The sequence below is a fragment of the Lissotriton vulgaris genome, chromosome 8 (assembly GCF_964263255.1).
Source record: "Lissotriton vulgaris chromosome 8, aLisVul1.2, whole genome shotgun sequence".
Classification (NCBI taxonomy): Eukaryota; Metazoa; Chordata; class Amphibia; order Caudata; family Salamandridae; genus Lissotriton; species Lissotriton vulgaris.
The window spans coordinates 762,745,661-762,769,417 of NC_141696.1; positions in this window are offsets into that span (position 1 = coordinate 762,745,661).

A 23,757-nucleotide genomic window follows, 5' to 3' on the forward strand; every position below is an offset into this window, starting at 1 on the left:
AAAAAACCATTGAAATTCAATGAAAAAACCATTGGTTATAGACCATATATAGTTAGGGATTAGCATTTACAAAACCTTAATTTACTCGCACAAAACCATAGAAATTCCATATATAGTTAGAAGCGCTAACTATATATCGCGCACACGCAATCCACTGCTGATGATGTCACATATTACATCATTCATGACATGGTCAGTGACATCACTGATGACATCACTGATCACATCTCAAATGACATCACTGATGACATCACAGATGACAACATCCAGTAACTGTATGTTTCTGTAAAGTTAAAATATGTCTTACATATTGAAGAATGAGTGGATGTATAAGTGTCTGGATGAAGGATTTAGTAGGTGCATGACAGACTGTATGAGTGAGTGATTAAATGTGTCTCACTGAGTGCATGGGTTAGTGACTAAACTGTCTTAATTTGTGCATCATTATGTCTGTTGTTCTGTAAACTGTTGCATGTGTTGATAAGTAGCTATATGAGTAACTATATGGGTTATTGGTTGGTTGCCCAAGTATTTGTATGGGAGACTGAGTGTGTGTGTGGGTGGCTGGGAGGTGTATGACTCTGTGCATAGATGTGTGAGCAGTTGATTCACTAGATGTATGGTTTCAAAAGTGCATGTGGAAACAGCTGTATGGGTGGTTGACTGTGTGCATGAGTGTATTAGTGAGTGAATGGATATCTCAGTGCTACATGTCAAAGTAAGTACATATGTAAAACACAGTACATGTGAGAGATGACATATATAAATAACTGTGCATAAGAGCCAGTGAATGTGTGAGTGGCTGTATGGATCATTGTGAACTTGTATCAGGGATTGTATAAGAGAGTAAATATGTGTTAGTATATGTTTGAATAAGTAAAGTTTGTATAACTGTATAGTTGAGGAAATGGAGGTGTGATTGATTCTTTGCATGACTGACTAGGTGTGTGAGTAACTCCATGGATGAGTGACAGTCTGTGAGTGTCTGTTTACACTGATTGTATCTAAGGTTATATTAGAGTCTGAAGAGGTTCATCGTATTATCACATGAATGATATCATCAGTGATGTGATCAGTAATGTCAAATGAGATGTCATCAGTGATGTCATTTGAGATGTCATCAGTGATGTCATCAGTGATGTCATTTGAGATGTGATCAGTGATGTCATCAGTGATGTCACTGACCATGTCATGAATGATGTAATATGTGACATCATCAGCAGTGGATTGCGTGTGCGCGATATATAGTTAGCGCTTCTAACTATATATGGAATTTCTATGGTTTTGTGCGAGTAAATTAAGGTTTTGTAAATGCTAATCCCTAACTATATATGGTCTATAACCAATGGTTTTTTCATTGAATATATATATATATATATATATATATATATATATATATATATATATATATATATATATATATATATATATATATATATATATATATATATATATATATATATATATATCAAGCTATTCTTCTCACACGGAGATGAAGGTGAGCCGCACTCATTTCGGCAAATTCAAACCATTTATTTTGCATGTTGCAGCTTGGCATTTAATTATCCCGATGCATTTCGGTCAATACTATGACCTTCTTCCGGGGAGAGACGCCAAAGCATCCCAACGGCCAAACAGTGTACTCGCCATTGTCGCTACTTGAAGCTATTCACCCCTAGTGGTCTCCTCAAAGGGCTGACTGTTGCTCCAGGTGCATGTTGGTTTTTGTAGTACAGTGTTGGCCTTGAATGTTATCCCGTTGGTGGTTGATGCTAAATGTTTGTGCTGCTTGTTGATTTGTTCGACATCCCCTGTGCTTACCACTTTGAGGCAGCTGGGGACCTTACCAAAGTCCAGTCTTTGGCGGCAGCCTTCTGCCCTGATTGCTTTCGCAGGTTCTGGGGTGGTCAGAGTTCGGGCAGAAATCAACGCTCATATGTAGGCGGTGCAATGCTCGAGGGAGGACCAAGCCTCAATATATCAAGCAATTCTTCTCACATGGAGATGAAGGTGAGCTGCACTCATTTCGGCAAACTCAAACCATTTATTTTGCATGTTGCAGCTTGGCATTTAATTATCCCAATGTATTTCGGTCCATACTATGACCTTCTTCGGGGGAGAGAAGCCACAGCATCCGAACGGCCCAAAAAAATAAATATATATATATATGTTTGTTTTTTTACCTACTGCGTTCGCCAGTAGGTAGTTATAGTTAGGACCAAGTTTCCATAGCAAGAGCATTTTTTCTTCATATCAGCTCCTATGTTGAAAGTTTGGGGGTGATTCGTCAAGGTGGGGCCGGGAAAAAAGGGGGTCCCAAAACATGTTTTCTCCATGCAATTTCCATGGGAAATTTTAGACAAGGCTACAGGTTGAACGGGTGAACTGAATTACCCCAAATTTGGCAGGGAGAAGGATCTTGGTCTAGAAAGCACACTTTTGTTTATTTGGTGTAAATCAGTTCAGTAGTTTTGGAGAAATATCAAAATTTACAAATATCGATATTTGGGAATTCTGCCATCTGATTGGCTGAGGCGTTACGAGCACAAGTTTGCTGAAAGTGGAGCGAGTGGGTGCAACTAGGAAGTGTTGGCAGCCATTTTGTGATTCTGTTGAAACAAGTAAGGGGAAAAAAGGGTGAAAAGAGGAGGAAGGAGCACTGTAAACTCTGTGGGGGAGTGCGAAGCGAAGTCACTCCTACTGGTCTGAAAGTGCGGTGTTGCTCAGAGTGACATGGTGCTGAGAAGAGTTGCTGCTACACTCAAGTATGAAACCAAGAGCCTAAACCGAGAGCTCACTGCTGTAAAGTGATGTGCTCTGATCTTTGTAGCATACGTGTGCAAGTAGTGTTAGTTGGCATTTATACCACACAGGGAGTGGGAAGCAAACTACTGATCACTACGTGCGTTTATACTATACCAGAAGTTAAGTACTTACGCCTACTGGTGTGAAGACTCGGGGATCAAACCAAGCTGATTGCTTTAAAGTGATTGGCTCTGGGCACTATAGCATACTGGCCGCTATAGTATAACTGTGTAAGTGGTGTTTGTATGCGTGTACACTATACAGGTAGTGGAAAGCGAACTACACACCCCTACTTGTCTGAAGAATCGGGGATAAAACCGTGAGCCTAAATCGTGAGCCCATTGCTGTGAAGTGACGTGCGCTGGGCGGTGTAGCATACCTGTGGAAGTAGTGTTAGTTTGCGTTTATACAATACAGGGAGTGGGAAGTGAACTACTCACCCTTACCGGTCTCAAGACTCGTGGATGAAACCATGAGCTCATTGCTGTAAAGTCATGTGCTCTGTGTAGTATTCTAATGTAAGTCATAGTAAAATGTTAGTATGTAATGCTAGTCGAATGTAAGTATGTAATGTTCGAATGTAGGGTTGTCATGAAGGGAACCTTGGGGAGTTGGTACACAGTGCCGGGGAAGACGGTTGCCTTGCTGTCTGCTCCTGTTGGTGGGTGTTTAAGCTGTCTAGTTTTCCTGCAATAAATCTACTTATCGGATCCACTGCTGTCTGCCTCTTTACTACATAAATTTGGCGACGAGCGGGAGAAGGTAAAAAAAAGGCAGCACTCAACAATATTTCGAGCTTGCTTGCATTGTGCTGAAGACCCGTTTTCTTCATGAAGCTGTTTTTACTCATCTCAGGGTCATCGGCTCAATGAGCTATGTCATCGACCTCTGGTAGTATTTATATTTTTGGATTTTGGGCTTAATCTGCCTCTTCACTATACTCTGGTCGCTGTACTACACATGTGCAAGTAGTGTTAATATGCGTTTATACTAATTCTTTAGTTATGCATTAACCAATGCATCATTGTCCTAGGGAGTGCCACCTCCCAGGCGCAGCTCATACAATGTCCCGGGCTGTTCATCTGCGGGACATTTATGTTTGCTATTAAAGGGTGGGTGCATGGCTTCCACCCTGTAATAGCAAATCCTTGTTTGCCTTTTTGAAGCGAGAGGAGGAAAACCTTGTATTGCTTGAATAGAGTGGATTCGGATTGTAAAATTGGAGAAAGAAAAATGAAGCGGGGTCTCACCCGTTCATTTAATTGAGGCCCCTGGTGGGTAAAGTTCGGGGGCCAATCCTATTATTATAATGCGGGGTCTCTGCAGCACTGGGGACCTTAATCTCACTTGTGAAATAGGCGCTGGAGGGGAGCAGAGACATTTCGCAGCATAGGGGATCGCCAGGTTCCGGGGTATTGTTTGCTAAATATTCGAGGGGCTTCAAGGCTAACTCAAGTCCAGGGATCGCCACCCTCCGGGGCTTTACTTAAATATGCAGGGTGGGCTTCGCCAGTCCCAGAAGCCTCGGTGGCCCTAGGCAGTGCCTTATTGGTTCTGTAATCACACGGGCAGTACTCATGGTGTTATAAAGTGATACACTCAAAGAACCCTGCAGTTGTAGAATTACGCTGGCTTCATTTATGTAATAGTATGTTGGTTTATATTTGGTAGGTGCAACACAAAATTACAAATGTTTTCCCTCATAACCTCCTATAAACAGCGGATTTTCACAAGAAACTACATACAAGTGATGTCAGAAAAAGAAGACCCATATACTCACTCATTTATTGGTAAAAAAATAACCTTTATGAAAATAAAACAAATAAATGGAAAAGCAACTTTATTCGAACAAACAACAGTATAACATGAAATAAGTGGGTGGGACTCCTCCGGAAGCAGCGTAAAAAACCTGCAAGACAAAAAAGAATCATAAGTATGTGTGCCATGACCAAGAGAAAAATAAAGGTAGTCAGAATGAAAGGAAGATAGTGAGAATGGGACAGAGAGGGTGTGGATGGAAGGAAGAAGGGGAGGGGGAGTCAAAAGAACAGAGGGAGGAGGAGACAGAGCATCAGCCTACTGCACCCAGCCCTCACTGTTTACCTCCCGTCACCCGTGTGTCTAGGACGCTGGGGTCCGAGAGAAAAAGTGCGGTCCAGCAAGTCCTTAAAATAAAGCATTTATGAATGAGGCCAGAGATTACATTATTATCTATGGCAACATCGCTTGCCTCCACCTGTACATCCAGGCTGCTGCCCCCAGCCCCTTTCCCCGCACTGTGCTCAATTGCAGTTCCTGCGCACCGAGGCTTCACTGCTCACCTGCCACCACCGGTGTGTCCAACGATGTGCCAGTACAAGCTCTGACTCTGGGGTGCCTCTCTCAGGGTGGCACAGCAGGTCTCCGGTTGGGGACGGTGTCTTGATACCACGATGGAAGGCGTCAGAATGCCCAGGGCATAGTCACATTTTGGTGTAAGCAACTCAGTATCTGAAAAGGGAGAAATAATATAATACTGGAAACATCTTGAGGTAAATGAAGGTTTATTTCTAGCTTAATAGAATACCAGTTGAGTGAATCCTTCCTTCTTGAAGTACGATCTACCAACTGTTAGTGGTAACCATGGTTCAAAGAGGAGTTGGCGTGCACGAGAATAGACAAGGTTAAATAATAAAATGTTATGCCAACTTTTACATACAAAGGAACAAAGCACATGCTAGAAGAATAATGTGCACATTTAATGCAGTGGCGCAAGCCTGTGTACACGTACACTTAGTAATTACCTCACTACAGTGTTCCAAAAGCCAACGCCAAGTGTCTGTAGAGCAGCTGTGCCCACTGACTCAGGCCTACAGTACGATCCAGCAGGTCCTTAAAATGAGACAGAGATGTGGCTGAATGAGGTCAAGGATCAGATCATTACACACAGCAACATTGCTTGTTCGTGCCTGCGCACCCAGGCTGATGCACCCCTCGCCTCCTTCAGCCCCTCATGGATCCCTTTCCAAACACAACGCCCGGTAGGGTTCACAATTAATATCCAGAGTTAATTGCCAGGATTGTGTATACCTCATGGATCCCTTTTCTTATTGCGCATTGTGATATGCAAGGTGGATGCAGCTATATCACCTGAGGCAGTGTGGAAGAACTGGGACATGCAACGTTGTTGTTATCCTATTTATACGTACGCAAAGTGGGCAGGACTTGCGTACGCCAGGCCAGCGTAGCGTTGTGAATAATTATTCTGTTGTAAATGAAGTTAGTAGACAGATGAAAGGCTTAACACTTGTTTATTAAGCACCATAGAGAAAAGCTGGTGTTCCCATCAGAAAGCAGGAGCTAACTGACAAGACAGAACATAGGGGAAAATGACATCAGGGAAAATGGAATGCATGACTTAAAGGGATACAGAGAAACATAAGTGCAGAGAATACAACATATCCTCTTCTCTTCCCATGGAGAAACATAAAAAAAAACATAATAAGGCTATGCCCTTCGTTACAGAAGAAGACCTTACTTGCAAACAAAGTCGCGCAAATGGGCTGGGGGTCTTCTCACTCTCTGGGTTCTACTAGTACGAAACTCATTGGTGCCACTTGCCCTGTGCTCGCTGGACCTCACCGGTTCTTGCTCGGCTTTCTTATACAGTGCCACACGCCTCAAGTTCCAACTTTCACCGTTAAATAAAGTGACAAATCTCCTGTGTACAGACTTCACCTTAAATGGACCCCTGAACTTCGTCAGTCCGACACCCACTCGACCGGGCTTGACCTTAACCCAATCATTCACAGCAAACTTACACGCGCCATCAGATTTGCAAACAATGTCAGGCTCACCAGGACTGGCAGGGGGATCAGCGTTCAGGAGTTCCTTCATCCATGCAGCCACAAGTTTGGTACCCGCTGGACGTCCCCTCATGACAGAAAACGGGACCAAACCAGTCACACCATTTTCAGTGGTCCTGTAGGCCCACACCAGGTCATTAACCAGACTCTTTACATCTAACCGGGAAGAAATCGCCATCTGAATAGCACCTTTAACCATTCGGTTGGCCCTCTCCACTATGCCATTTCCCTGGGGGTTATAAAGCGAGGTCCTTGAGTGAATGATCCCACATCTTCCCAAGAAGTTAGCCATCTCCAAGGAGGTGAGCTGCGTCCCATTATCAGTAATAATCTTTGTGGGGAAGCCTTCCTCCCTAAAAATCTCACCCAGTACGGCAATAGTGCTGCTCGTAGTGATCTCCCTCATGAATTTGACTACTAACCATTTAGAAGAGACATCAACTACCACCAGCCCAAACCTCAAATCCTGGTTCAACTGGTGGAATGGGCCAATGAAGTCGAGGCATATGGTGTGCCAGGGGCACTTGGGATCCGTTATTGAGCCACAACCTGTATGACTACCCACCTTAAGTCTCTTTTCGCTTTCTAAGCAATCGGTACATCTCTCCACCCACTGCGAGATTTCAGAGTCCATTCCGGGCCACCAAAAATTATCCCTAATTCTCCTCTTGGTAAGGGACTGCCCTAAATGGCCCTCATGACCCAGCTTAAACAAGGTAAATCGCACGTCTTGTGGAGGAATGAATTTGTCATCCATTAAGATCAAGAATCCCTCATTGTCCAAGATAGACAATTGATCCAGAACCTTCAAATAAGGACGGAGTGCAGGAGATAGACAACTCTCTCTCCTTGGGCCCTTTGCTATCAAATCTTTGACTTCACACAGCACTGCATCTTTAATCATTGAAGTGTTCCATAAACTTCTAGTAATTGCTCCAGCACACATATCTACAACTTCATCTACAGCAGCAACAGAACCCTCCGAGTTGAGAGATTCAACCCCTAACTTGTCTACTCTCTCCCAAGGTAGTGGAAGTCTAGAGAGTCCATCCGCCTGGCAATTCTTCCAACCGGGAATGTATTCCACGGTGTACAAGTACTCTTGAATCCTGGCGGCGAGTCTCGCTAACCTGGCGGAGCCTTTACCAGCGCCACCAGGCGAAAGTATCTTGACCAGGGGTTTGTGGTCTGTCAATAATGTAAATTTAAACCCCCACAGGTACATTCTATAATACTCGCAACCCCATGCTGCAGCCAAAGCCTCACGCTCGATTATTGAGTAATTTCTCTCGGCTGTAGTAAGTGTCCTTGAGGCAAACGCTACAGTTTTAAGACCGGAATCGTGTACTTGAGCTAGGACCGCACCAACTCCCACAGCACTTGCATCCACTGTCAGAACCGACTTACGGTTGGTGTCAAACGGTGTCAGAATACCCGCCTCACAAATCTCCACCTTGATTCTTTTGAAGCACTCATCTTGTTCCACACCCCACACAAACTTACAACCACTCCTCAACAGCACCTTGATCTTTTCGGTTTTCTCTGCAAAATCCCTTACGAACTTAGCGTAGTACTCGATGAGGCCGAGGAAAGACCTCAACTGATCCTTATCACATGGAGATGGTGCATTTCTAATGGAGTCTAATAAGTCTCTCTTGGGTTTTACACCATCCACAGACAATGTATACCCAAGATATTCAACCTCCTCCACTGCAAATTTACATTTCTCTTTCTTGAGAGTTAAACCTGCTTGTTCCATTCTTTCTAAAACAGTTTTCAAAATCACATTATGTTCTTCGACAGTCGCTCCAAATATTAGAACATCGTCCTGAAAATACACAACATTGTGCACCCCTTTTAGTACAACACCCATCATCCTCTGAAATACCCCAGCTGCAGAGGCAAGTCCAAAAGGCATTCGCGTGAATTGGTATACTCCTTCGGTTGTTATGAACGCTGTAAGTGCTTTAGAGTCTTGGTGTAGTTTTATCTGATGATAGGCGCTGCGAAGGTCTAACTTGGAAAAATACTTCCCACCTTTTAGTGATAGGACCAACTCATTGATGTTCGGTAAAGGAAAATTATCTGTCACAATGTTTTGGTTCAGGGTGCGAAGGTCCACACAAAAACGAAATTTCCCATCAGATTTGGTTGTAATAACCACGGGGGAAATCCAAGGTGACGTTTCGATCTGTTCTATCACACCCTGATCTAGCATTTCCTTTAACATCTTCTTCACTTCCTCACGTGCGATAAATGGAACCTTTCTGACTCTGTGTTGCATGGGTATGGCATCATCCCTCAACACAATCTTATGCACATAGCCCCTTAACTCTCCTATATGCTCATCAAACAAACCATTCATCCCTTCCACTATCGAATCCGTGGTTATACTGTCTACTACCATTACCTGTTGTGCTGCTCTTGGATTTATTATTATCCCAAGGTCATACTGCTGTCCCCATCCTAAAATTGCAGGACCGGACTTGGCTACGTACACCTTCCCTTCAGCTGAACGATCCTTGAATGTTATTACACACACCATGAACCCAATCACATCTATGCTTTCACCCTGAAAACCACAGGCATTAATGTCGCTGGGAGACAACTGCACGTCCTTCCAATTGGTTTGGAACATATCTTTGGGAATAATAGTCCATAAGGATCCAGGGTCAACCATCAGTTGAACCTCAATTTTATCAATAAGGAATAGAGCTTTTGGTCTGAATCTCCTCCCAGGCTCACCCTCGTTCACACCGTCTCCACCTAAACACAATATTTTGTTCGCACCTTCAACACTAACAAAGTCTCTTACTTCATCCCTGTTTTCAACAACAGCAACTTTATCGACGTTTGTACTTCTACACATCTTCGCGAAATGTCCTTTCCGCCCACATTTCCTACACATCTTGTCAATTGCAAAACATTTTCTAAAGTCTGAATTGTGAAAAGTGCTCCCACACCTACTGCACATTCTTCCTTGGAATCTATTTCTATCGTTACTTGAAAATGTATTGTTAAATTTTTTCTGACTACTTCCTCCCAGATCCACACTCCTCTTGTTTACAACAGCAACTTCGTCATGGTCAACACACGAAACATCATTGCCTTGAGCATTGCCTTTTGCGTTATCTTTCTTTTCCATCTCTTTCATGCATGCATTCGATTCCTCAACCACTTTTGCTATGTCAATGGCCATTTGTAGGGTTGGGTTTTTTGCTGCCCACAGTTTTTCTTGCATCTTTTTATTTCGACACTGTACTATCAGTTGGTCTCTTATCATTTCATCTCTTATTTCTCCAAAACTGCATTTTATCGACAACTCACGTAGTCTAGCCACAAACTGATCTACAGACTCTTCATTCCTTTGAGGTTGAGTATAAAATTTGTGTCGCGCCATAACAATATTTACTTCTTTTGCATATTGTTTTTTCATCCGAGCTTTAGCTTCTGTGTATACATTAGTTATTGCTCTACCATCTTGGTTGACTGCCACAGGAAGGTATTTAAAAGAATGTTGACCCTCCTTGCCCAAAGCACTTAACAAGAGAGCCTTCTTCCTAATTGCACTAAAATCTTTCCCATCAAGTGCTTCGATGTAGTTCTCGAAAATGTCTATCCATTCATCCCACTCAATGGGTGGATCTCCTGTGGCTTGTAAGAACAATGGGGGTGCAATGATATTTAAATTCTCCATTTTTTTTTTGTTATTTAAAAAAAAAATGTATTATTATTTTTTTTTAATAAAAAAAATGAAGAAATAGTCAGACTGGGATAACAATTACTCTCCTTAACATGTGCTATATGCAATTCATTGCTCTTTCTTTACCCGTCTAATGTAAAGAATAAAGTCATTGGTAGCTTACACTATGCAATGTCTAATAGAGGAGCTCTTCCATGGGGCTCCAATACTTCAACTTGCAGCTTTCGTTGTGCACTGCCTAAAGTCTCGTTAAAGCTAAACTGTAAGTAAGGTTCTCTCACCCTTCACTTTCTCTTGTAAATGGTGCACTCACCCTTCGTTTCCTCTTGCTGACGCGCTCACCTTTCAATTCCTTTTTCTTTCGTTCATTAAGATTTACAGAGATTTTCAAGCTACTCTGTTAATTTTTTCGAGTAACGATCTTTACTCGGGATGTCTGTGACAATTTCTACTCGCGTTGCCAAGATACGCGGTAATCAAAGATGGACGCTGCGTGGTTGCGTCACTGCCGGCACTTTGCTCACCCGCGACGTCGGTTGCTAGGATACGCAATGGTCCGGGTGGACGCTGCGTGATCGCGTCACTGCTTCACTTCCTGCATTGTTGAATGCGCAGCTCGGTTGCGAAAGAAAACAATGGTCAAAATTGGAACGGTGAGTCTCCTGCGCTCGTGTGTCTGCAGTGCTTCTCTGCTCAAGAAGTGCGCTCGTGTATTTTCAAAAGATGCAACACGTATGTTTGTGTTGAGGTTGTCAGTTTGAGCAGGATTACACAGATAAAGTTAGATTTTGAGCATGAATGCTACACCAGTCACTCCGTTTTCGCTCTAAAGGTCACGTTTACATCTCCATAAAATTTTATAGTCTTTCTTTTTTAAAAAAAAAAACGGAGCTTTCTCAAACGTGGTATTTCTGTGGCTGTGTAGCCTTTAAGCTTGAGGTTAATCAAAGTTAATCAAAGTTACAACGAGACACACAGCAAGGGTTTGTTAATGATTTCTCCAACTCACCAGTTGCTTTGGAGGCTTGCAGGTTTCAATTCAAACGTAAATTCTTGCAGTTTTCACATCAAAACGTAATTTGCTCTTCTTGCCTGTTTCAATAGATGTGTAGTAATATATTTTCCTCTTTTTTTTTAAGACTTGCGTGGTTCTTTAGAGTTGTTTTTTCTGTTTCCTCAGAAATTCGCGTGGTTCTTTTCACCAGTGGAGTTCTCCTCCCTCTATGGTTGTTTAGCTCCTTCTGTTCATCGTCGCCATGTGTTGTAAATGAAGTTAGTAGACAGATGAAAGGCTTAACACTTGTTTATTAAGCACCATAGAGAAAAGCTGGTGTTCCCATCAGAAAGCAGGAGCTAACTGACAAGACAGAACATAGGGGAAAATGACATCAGGGAAAATGGAATGCATGACTTAAAGGGATACAGAGAAACATAAGTGCAGAGAATACAACATATTCCCTGGACCTGGGCATTGTTCAGATCCTGCCTGGCCAGGAAGTATACTTATGTGTGTTTCTGTTGCAGTTTTGACGTTGTAGAATGCGCACACACGAGGGGCATCGTGTAACACACATTTGTTTTTGATGTGTCGTTTCAGATGCATTGCCATCACACGTGGAAGGCTAATGTACAGACGATGAATAGTGATCAAGATGATCGTTGCATGTTGTGTGTAGTATAAGATATGTGTACACGGCTAAAAACTTTTCAAAAAAGCTCACTAAGCAGAAGGGGAGTGTCTCATCAAACACTGTAGAGAGAATGACTAGAATGGGTGGTGTCCTCCTGAGGTTCCGTGACGATTTGAACCCGTGTTTTCAACATTGTCGTAAATACATAATTTTGGTATCAGTGAACCGCAAATGATCCATTTAGCATATCCTGGTGTTTTCGCTATGCTACGAGCAAGAGCACTCCTGTTATGAACACATTTCTGATCTACCCACGGCATCCATCTTAGATTTTGGCAGCCATTTTGTATTTCTTGACCTCACATAGTCAATGGACACGCAATGACCTCTTTTACCTAAGGACACGTAAGCTTTAGCCGGAGATTCACCTTGCTAGTGACACGTGCACCTTAGGACAGAACACGCCATGGCTGCATGACTCGACAGAAGTTGCCTCCTCTGCCTGAGGCCAGTCCTGCTATACTGGTTCTCGTGTTCGTTGGCCTGATCATGATTAGGCGGCCGAAGCTGGTAGCCTTGCCCATTTACGACCCACAAACATCTCTTATCCTGCTTTTCTATCTTCTGCACCTGGCTCTGCTCCTTTCCTTCTGGGCCTTTATTACGGGGAGGTAACAAAATTTACGATGAGGCTCTTGAATGAAAAGTTGACATGGGATTATGATGGAACAGTGGGAACCCCTCGTTCGTAATGTTTTGACATCAGATATTGTTGACGATTCCAGTGCAACGCCAAATATTTATTGTTTAGGACACAAAGGTTTAGGAATGTACTAACATGTAAAGAATTTGCCCGAAGCCTAATATTTAGTATATAAGGAGCAACCCTCTTTGTACAAATCGAACAGGCTCCTAGATACTGCCCGTGTGTAGTTTCTGTGACTTCTGTGTCCCTGCAGTAATAAACCTTTGGTCTTTGACGCCACCATCGAGAAGCCTGTGTTTCTGTTTATTTGTGCACCGAGACAGGTAGAACTCCGGGGTCTTCGGGTGTTATCCCTGACACCTCTGGACGGAACCAAAAAGTCCAGAACTCCAATTGGCGCCCACAGTGGGGCGACGTCATTCGGTACCGGTCCAAAAGCCTGAAGAGTTCGAGAAGCTTCGTGTGAAGATTCCTGAGGGAGGCGCCCCACTTCATCGATCCCGGCATATCGCAAAAGTGGCCCGACGTTCTCTTCCACGAGGGTTCCCGTTCGGACGGCTGCAGTGGTCCGTTGCCTTGACCGTCGCCCTGTCTTGGACCCGAGGTGCAGCCCTTAGTACGGCGAGACGTGACAGGTTTCTCCTTGGTGACGTCTTCAGTGCCTCAGTTAAGTATTAAGTGGGTGCTAGTTGGTTACTTCGTAAGGGTTGTTACTGTTTGGATAATATCCTTTTTAGTTCTTGGTTTGGTTTGGTTCGCACCTTTTTGTTTGTGTTTTGTCCATTCTGTGTTCCGGATTATAGAATGGTAAGTCGGAAAAATTGTATGTTGTCGTGTTTTGGTTGCAACAGTGATTCCTGGTTGGAGGACTCATGTCTGGTTCCTCCGATTGGAACTCCTCTTTACGATCTGTATTGTAAGTTTGGAGTGGGCCCTATATCTTATAATGAGGTGTGGGTCCGATATACGGAGAAAGACGGTGTCCTTAGTTGGCCATTGCATGGTAGTTTTGAACCCAAAGTTCTTGATAATTTAGAAATTAAATTGTTTAAGAAGAAAGCCCGGCCGGCAATGTTTGATTCTCTCCGTTATTGGCGAAAAGAATCTAAACAGAGAGAAATTAAAAAGTTGAAGAAAGAACAGAAAGAGCAAGAGTTGACTTTAGAACAGTCTGCTAAGCAGCTGCAACTCAACGAGTCTGAGAAAGCAATAGAGGTGGCCAATAGAGAGCGTAATTTAGCGATAGACAAGTGCTATCCTGCCTTGCCATCGAGTACAGCTAAGATAGTAGAGGACCCCGAAAACGATCCTCTGTTGTCTTACTAGTTACAGTCACCCCCACCGTATGCACAGGGTGCTACGGCTCCACCTTTACCGGTTGCTGGACAGCCTGGTATTCCTGCTCCTGCTCCCCTGAATCAAGCTCCTGTACCTCCTGTGGTCAATGTTAATGTTCCTTCGGCACCCCCTCTTCCAGGGTTGCCGGCTTCTTTACCTATACCTGTATCGCTTACACCCGTGTTTCACAAGCTACTTTGCCAGCTACTTCTACTGCTCCTGTTCTATCTGTTCCAACTGCTACCTTACTTACTGCTTCTGCTAGCATCATGACTCCGCTTTCTGTTCGTCGGAGAATCACTGATTCTGTCTCTAATATTCTATCTCCCTTCTATAAAACTTTAATTAAGACTCCTGCCTCTGACTCTGTGCAGAGACGTAGTCAGCTTCCCAGTACTGAAGAACGGGGAATATTAGATTCCACAGCTCTTAGATGGATTTCGAAAAGTGGAAGATATAGTACTAGAGATGTATTAGATACATTTATGCAATGGAATGAACCGACACAACGATATGTGTTCGACGAAATGTTGCGTGAGGAATTGGAAGAGGATGACACTGAATCAAATCTAGAAGAATTAATTAATGTTCAGAAAGAATTTGCTGCAGGTATGATAGTTGGTCAAAATATAAAAGAAGCGATGGAACTGATTTTAAGTTATAGGAATGATCCATCCCTTCGTTCACCGAGGGAGTTAGAAAAACGTAGTACGAAGCAGAATCGCCAATATCCAATGAGGGAGGTTCCTCCAATTTGGCGCGATGCTGTACAAGCAGATGCGGTTCGTGGTATTGTTGCCGCTCCGGCCCAATTCCAAAGAGTGTGGATACACATTCCGTGGAAGTGAGCCGAAGTGTTAGCAGTGAAACAGGCCTTGCCTGATCCGCGTAAAAACCCAGCCGGATATTACAAAGAGTTAGCGCAGACAGTTGAAGCTTGTGTGATGAATTTAGCGGACATTGACATGTTATTTGGGAATGTAGTTCCGCAACCAATTTGGGCTAAAATTCGTAAAGAGAATCATCCAGTTGCCCTAGGTGGTGATTGGGCAGCTATAATTGCAGCAGATGGTCAACAAATAGGTGGTTCCAAACCCGAACCTCTAATTGCTGATTTACCAGGTAGAATAATTGACTTAATGAAGACTCTGATGCCAGCATTGCGCGTTAACTGGGACAAGTTGTCCGCATGCAGGCAAAAGAAGGACGAAAGTGTTTCCGACTTTTTCACAAGGTTTGAAGAGACTTTCGTAGATCATAGTGGTCAGGATATGAGTACGGAAGGGGGACAGAGACTATTTGTTGATAAATTTGTGCACAATCTGTTGCCAGAGCTTAGTAATAAGTTGAAAGATTCCGAGAGTGCGTGGGCTGTCTCTACGACTGCGCAAATACTTGCAACTGCCCAGTACTATGAAAATAGGGATAAAGAAGAGAAGGAAAAGTCAGAGAAGAAGACAAAAGATTTAAAAACTAAAGTTCTTTTGCAGCAAGCGTATCCGCCTCGCACGAATCAGACTAATACACAGCAAGGGTCATATCAAAGGACAGATTATGGTTCTCAGAGACCGCAATACCAGTGGAATCAGTGTGCATATTGTAAGAAAGAAGGACATTATAAAAATGAGTGTCCAGTCTTAGAGCAAAATAATGCTGCAGCAGCTCAGAGAGGTCGTGGTGGTTCTATGCAAAATTCTAGGGGTCGAGGACGAGGTGCTATGCCTCCACAAACGAGTGATCGCCCTTCTAATCATTTTGATCAACGAAATGGACAGTCTGCTCAACAAAATAGATCTCAACAGTATCATGTTGAAGACTATTGTGAAGTTAGTGAGGAATTTCAGCAAAATGAGTACTAGGACAGCCATGGACAAAGAGAGGGAGTAGTATCAGTTCCAGTAGATCAGAGTGGGCCTTATGTCGCAGTAGCAACATCAGGTGTAGTCGAACCGTTTCTGTTGGATACTGGTGCAGCAAAAAGTTCTATCATACATGAGAAACTCCCTGGCGCACCTTTGTCTGGCTTAACAAATGTTTCTGTAGGTTTTTCAGGCGCCCCTGTTTACAACCCCGTATCTGGTCCTTTGTCTATTTCTGTTGGACCGTGTCAATTGAAAGCACCATTGATTTTGACGACAGGTTGTAATGAAAATCTGCTTGGTTTAGACTTGTTAAAACGCCTATATGCGACATTGTACTGTTCTCCGGCAGGAGTACAGCTTACGTTGGGTAAAAGAATCACCTCCCCGATGTACTTGTTGATGGATGCGCTCCCACTAGAGCTGCGTTCTCTCCCTGATACTCTTTGGGTGACTGGTCCTAACGATGTAGGTCTTTTAGAAATTCCACCATATGTAGTCACTTTGAAAGCAAATGTCAAATTTCCACGAATCCCACAATACAAGATCTCTAGTGAAGGTGAACGTGCACTTTTATTGATTGTGCAAGATTTGATCAAGAAAGGAGTAGTAGAAGAAACTAGAGGAAATGTCTGTAACAGTCCTGTATTGCCAATTCTGAAACGTACTGATCCTTCAAAGCCTCCAGTCTATAGGTTTGTAATTGATCTTAGAGAGGTTAACAAAATTGTGATTCCACAGTTCCCTGTGGTTCCAGACATAACTGCATTGTTAACGTTGATTCCTGCTACAGCCACATGGTTTTCAGTTATCGACTTGAAGAATGCCTTTTTCAGTATTCCGATAGCCGAGGAGAGCAGAGATATTTTCGGCTTCTCTCTAGGAGGTCGAAGCTTTAGGTTTAAACGTGCTCCACAAGGGTATTGTGAGAGTCCGTCCATTTACAGCCAGGCATTAAAAAGTCAGTTAGATTCCTTTGTACTTCCTCCTGGTTCTGCTTTAGTGCAATATGTAGATGATCTTCTAGTGGCTGCCGATGACAAGGAAACTTGCTAAGCAGCTACAATTTCCTTATTGCATCATTTGTCTAGTCTGAATCACAAGGTGTCACCTTCGAAAATGCAATACTGTTGCCAAGAAGTGACCTACCTAGGTCATCTCTTGTCAAAGGAGGGAAGAAAGTTGACCCCAGAGAGAATAAAAGCAATTACGCAGATGAATGTTCCTAGCACACAGAGAGAAGTACGTGCCTTTTTAGGTATTACCTCATACTGTAGGCAGTGGATCCCAAATTTTTCTCTTTTGGCAAAACCATTGGTAGCCTTGACTGGGAAAAATGTTCCGAGTCCGGTGCCATGGTCTGCTGAATGTCAGGAGAGTTTTTCTGAGTTACGAAATGCACTGTGTTCAGCTCCTGTGTTGGGTACACCTGGCTACAGTAAGCCATTCACGCTCTATGTTCACGAGAGAGAAGGTTGTGCGTTGAGTGTTCTGACACAGAGATTTGGTGATAAACAACGCCCTTGTGCGTATTTTTCATCAACATTAGATCCGGTAGCTAGAGCGTTGCCTAGTTGTTTGAGAGCTACAGCAGCAGCTGCGGCTTCCATTCGACAATCTGCTGGTTTGGTGATGAACAACATGCTAGTGGTCATGGTTCCTCATGCTGTGGACACACTCATGAACCGAACCAAGACACAACACCTTACCAGTGCTAGATTATCTGGCTACGAGCTGACATTGCTAGCGAGTCATATTCAGATCAAAAGATGCAATGTATTAAATCCAGCAACATTGTTGCCGACTAGTCAAGAGTCGAGTGATTCCGAACCACATGACTGTTGCTTCAGAACCGAGGAAGAGACAAAAGGACGAATTGATCTTAAAGACACTCCGTTGTCAGATCCAGATGGCACGTTCTATGTTGATGGGTCTTGCTTTAAATTGGAGAATGGTGATGTGACTGCTGCTTATGCAGTAACGACTTTGAGTACGATTGTGGAGACTGCAAGAGTGAGTCAGAATTCTGCCCAAGCTGCGGAATTAATTGCACTGACGAGAGCGTGTGTTTTAGCTAAGGGAAAGAGAGTGAATGTGTTCACAGATAGTCAGTACGCGTTCGGCGTGGCCCATAGTTTTGGCCGTTTGTGGAAAGAGAGAGGTTTCATTACGTCCCATGGGACTAAGATTCAACATGGTCAGCTAGTTAATGACTTGTTGGAATCTCTAACCTTGCCGACTGAAGTTGCGATTGTGAAGTGCAGTGCTCATAAAGCAATCACGGATGATGTTGGTCGTGGGAATGCTTTTGCTGATGAGACCGCTAAACAGACAGCTAGAAATATGATGAGTAGAATGTATGTTGCAACGTCTGCAAGATGGATTTCTGAGTCTGGAATGTGTGAGGACACAGTGGAAAGTGTGAAAGAAATTCAGAAAGAGGCGACTGAGGAGGAAAATCTTGCATGGAAAGAGAGTACGGGTAAATTGGACTCGAGTGGGTGTTGGATTGATTTGTCGGAACAACAGCGTTGGATGTTGCCTGATGCGTATGTGCTTGCAGTAGTAATGATGGCACATGGAGTAGCGCATATCAGTTCTAAAGGGATTTGTAAGATGTTGGCTCCAGTCTGGAAGAATGATGGGATTAGTAAGTGTGCAGAGAGAGTGGTGAGAAATTGCATGGTATGCCTGATGCATAATCCTGGCAAGGGAATCCCCACACCCGCTGGTCATTTCGCTCCTCCTTCTTGCCCCTTTGAAGTGATTCAGTTAGACTTCATTCACATGGATCGTTGCAACAATCTAAAGTACGTCCTAGTGGTAGTTTGTGCTTTTTCCAGATGGATCGAAGCATATCCACTGAAGGACAATACTGCCTTGTCCACTGCCAAAATCCTTCTCAAAGAATATTTCCCCAGGTATGGCATGCCACGGATTGTATGGTCAGATAACGGAAGTGAGTTTGTAGGGAAAGTTATGCAGAGTGTGTGTGCCAGTTTAGGGATAAAACAGAAGTTCCACAGTGCGAACCATCCCCAGTCTGCTGGTTTAGTTGAGGGTTACAATGGCACCCTCAAACTGAAACTTGCTAAGATACAAGCATCCACGGGTTTGCCCTGGCCAGATGCACTACCTTTGGCTCTGTTATCCACAAGAGCGACTGTGCATTCTAGAGTAGGGCTTAGTCCATACGAAATAGTATTTGGTCGTCCTGCAAACGTTTGGGGGGTACCTAGACCAAAGGAATTTAAACAGCTGGAATACCCAATGTTAATTGATTACCTTTTCGACTTGACTGCTAAATTGAGTCTTATTCACCAACAGGTTTTCGATGCATTGCCAAAGCCACCGGAGAGTCCAGGTCATCAGCTGAAACCAGGTGATCAAGTGGTCATCCGTAATTTTGCAAGGACGAAAAATCTCCAACCCAGATTCGTTGGCCCATTCCAGGTGTTGTTGGCGACGAGAACTGCTATTCGTGTGGCTGGCCGAAAAAACTGGATCCATACAACGCACGTCAAGCGTGTGCCTCTGCCGCTTCCTTATGATGACTGGGTGAAGAAAGGAATCGGTGCCTCTGAAACTGAACAAATACCCAGGTTTATCCCTTTCAGCGATGCAGAACTAATCACTGACACATCGAACTTTGACTCCCCTTCTGAAACTGCTCTTTTGAACTCTGAACATTTGTCCTCTGCATCAAAAGAACATTTGCCATCTGCGAACTTGAACATTGCAACACCTGCTGAAAATACACTGTTTCCAGATCAAACAGCTCCTGCAAAACTGAGATACAATTTACGATCTCGCAATATGGACAAATAAAGCAGGAAACTGCCTATTTTACACATTTGAATTTTGATACATTGCCTCCAGCCAGGAAGTTTGCTAATACTTTGTATTGTTTTGTTGTTTTAAAAATTGCCTTGCCGTCTGGGTAGCCGTAGGGTCGTGGCTGTGTACCTAGTTGAATCTGCAGGGGTCAGACACAAGGTCGATCTTTCTGTTAGTTCTGGGAACTCCCAGGGCTGATAGAGGCATTTTCATCTACGTACACATCATCAGTGGTCGCGAGCGGATTGTAGAAGATGGAGCTTCCTGAGCTGCAACGAGAGAATGTAATTTATGTTCGCAGAAATAGACTTTACAAAATTCTTCACAGCAAATGCTTTCTAATGCAATGTGCAGTTACGTTTTTGATTGTTTTAATAACGTTGGTGGGTGGAATCGTCTTTGGTGTGCATTTGATTTTTACGCCGGTAACAACTACAGTACCTCCCCTTGATCCTGCTACTTCTACTGTTTCTTCTATGCATTCTTTTCACTCGTTTCCTGAACACGAGCAAGCTCGACGCTCAGAATTCATTAATAACACTTTTGTACAGCTCTTGCATCAACACCAACTGGTAGTTAACACTACAGACTGCTAGGTGTGTGGCTTGATACCCCACACTATGGATAAAGGCATTCCCTATCTAGTCTTGCCTTTTAGCTATAATGGATCATTTCAGGCCTTTCAGACCATTTTTGCCTATACCCTTGAGACCTATCCTCCGCGTCCACCACGTTCCACTAAATACAACTCTGCCAACAAAGCTTTAGTCCAGGGAATTATTGACATGATTAAAGACGTCAATAATACTCCATCTTACCCTAGAGATGAATTACGGGTATATTTGAGTTGGAATTCTACAGAGTATCGCCTTAGTTTGGGAGAAAGCAAGCGTAAAAGCTCCACTCCAGTCTGGGTCGTGCCTCACCGAGGTCAAGTCTGTTTGTAAGGAAATGGGAGAAATCCGAGAGCTCAGCTAGGGAGGAGTGAGTGCGTTGAGACTTACGTGTTTCCGTCTAACTCTTCCCCTGCCTTTCTTACTGCTAGGGGTACCTACTTCATCTGTCAAAACAGAGCGTATACATGGCTGCCTGCTGACTTTTCAGGTTCATGTTATATTGCTCGACTGTTGCCTCCAACGTACACTGCTTCTTCAGATTATCACAAGACCAGAGTAGCAAGAGGTGTTTTCAGCAAGGAAGATACCGCTGGTCAGGAAGCTGGAGACTTCCTCAAAGGTTTCCTTCCGTTTTGGGGGCCTATGGCCAATAGTAGAAATCTACGTCAGCTAACACGGGTAGTTGAATCTACTATTACAGAAACTGCTGGTGCCCTTAGTAACTTAACAGCTGAGCTTCAGGCGGATCGACTCATGACGTTGCAGAACCGTATGGTTCTAGACGTAATACTTGCAGATCGAGGTGGGGTATGCAGAATGATCCAATCGAGCTGCTGTGTCTTTATTCCCAATAATGCTCCGACCGTCTATGAAGCGATCTCTAAGCTACACAAGATTTCCGACTCTATACACGTAGACAAGGGAAACTGGTCCTTAATGGAGTGGTTTTGGACTCTGCTATCAGCGTGGGGATGGAAGGTTCTGATGGTCATTGGTGCCATCCTAGTATTCCTGTTCTCGTTCTGCCTTATTATCCAATGTGGTCCCGCTTTGTGTAGTCTCTGTGCTGCAACCTGTTTCAGAAAACCACCTGCGTTTGGAGAAAAGTCGCGAGAAAGGATGATGATGCAACAACATGTCACTGACCTGATGAGCATAGAGATAGACTCGGACTAATTGCCTATGTAAGGGCAAAAGGAGGGTCTGAGGTTCCGTGACGATTTGAACCCGTGTTTTCAACATTGTCGTAAATACATAATTTTGGTATCAGTGGTATCAGTGAACCGCAAATGATCCATTTAGCATATCCTGGTGTTTTCGCTATGCTACGAGCAAGAGCACTCCTGTTATGAACACATTTCTGATCTACCCACGGCATCCATCTTAGATTTAGGCAGCCATTTTGTATTTCTTGCCCTCACATAGTCAATGGACACGCAGTGACCTCTTTTACCTAAGGACACGTAAGCTTTAGCCGGAGATTCACCTTGCTAGTGACACGTGCACCTTAGGACAGAACACGCCATGGCTGCATGACTCGACAGAAGTTGCCTCCTCTGCCTGAGGCCAGTCCTGCTATACTGGTTCTCGTGATAGTTGGCCTGATCATGATTAGGCGGCCGAAGCTGGTAGCCTTGCCCATTTACGACCCACAAACATCTCTTATCCTGCTTTTCTATCTTCTGCACCTGGCTCTGCTCCTTTCCTTCTGGGCCTTTAATAGGGGGAGGTAACGAAATTTACGATGAGGCGGTCCGGCTCTTGAATGAAAAGTTGACATGGGATTATGATGGAACAGTGGGAACCCCTCGTTCGTAATGTTTTGACATCAGATATTGTTGACGATTCCAGTGCAACGCCAAATATTTATTGTTTAGGACACAAAGGTTTAGGAATGTACTAACATGTAAAGAATTTGCCCGAAGCCTAATATTTAGTATATAAGGAGCAACCCTCTTTGTACAAATCGAACAGGCTCCTAGATACTGCCCGTGTGTAGTTTCTGTGACTTCTGTGTCCCTGCAGTAATAAACCTTTGGTCTTTGACGCCACCATCGAGAAGCCCGTGTTTCTGTTTATTTGTGCACCGAGACAGGTAGAACTCCGGGGTCTTCGGGTGTTATCCCTGACACCTCTGGACGGAACCAAAAAGTCCAGAACTCCACTCCAACTGTTACAATGGGAGATGTTAAGAACTAATCAATTTCTTTTTATACGGTCAAATGGCAATCGCGCATCGAGTGCGCAAGGAGGCCGCACCCGATGCATTTTGAGAAAATATATTTATCATAATATAAGCTTATTACAGTTAGAAATATATAAGTGGGGGAGAAGCTACGCGGGCATCCAAGATGGTTGCGTGAGCAGAGAGCTCCTGAGACCCGCGCCGTCCTTATAGATCTATCCTTCTGATATCCTGGTTACTTCGATGGGCTTTTGAAGTACTACTCGTACTGGTGCTGCTACACTTTTCGGGGCCGAGATCGGACTTCGGGAACCAATTCTACGTCGTCCTAAGTTTTCTGGCCTAGCCCCGGACGGGACCGGCGACTCTGCTGCTCTGGATGGCCGAGCAGTAGTTCAACAACAACGGTCGCCTGGCATCTGCTCAACCGGTGGTGTCGTCACTTTCACTTTCGGTTTCCGTTCCTCCATCGAACTGACTACCGAGGATCTGATCTGCATTCCTGGCTCCGGTAGTCTAACCAGCTGTACGTCCGGACCAAGCCCTGGCCCGGCGGTCTGTGAATTTTCCACGAAAGTGCGGCTTTGGAGTCCAGAGGGTCGCGGCCATCTTATCGCGACCGGGAAGACCCAACGAGGTGCCGATTCCAACATGGCGATGAAACCCGAGCTGGAGAAGCGCAGGAAAGTCACCAACCGTTGGGGTTCAGTCCAGACTAACGTGATAGATCATTATACTCAGCCAAGAGGCTCCCCCAGCGCTGCTAGCCGCGGTACTGAGGACCCGAGGACAGACCTGATGGCTACATCGGAGGTGTCCCTTCAAGACCTAATGGCCGCCATTACAGGACTCAAGGCAGATATGGGTCAACAATATGAGGCCATCGTGTCCAAGATAGACACGGCGGCAGTCGATGTTACCCTTATTCGAGCCGACCTGATTAAAACTAATGAGAGGGTCAAGGAATTGGACCTTAAGGCTACCAGTGTGGTTACTGACATGGCGGAAGCACAATCGGAGATCGGGAATCTCTGGTCATCACATGATCTGTTGACCAGACGTATGGAGGAGTACGATAACAGGGCCCGACGGAACAACATTCGTCTGGTCGGGGTACCAGAGGACAGTGGTGCTGCTTCGATCGATTTACTGGTCGAGGAATTGATTGTTGCCAAACTTGCTCCCGCAGGCCTTAGTAAGTTCTTTGCGGTTGAGCGTGCGTACCGCTTCC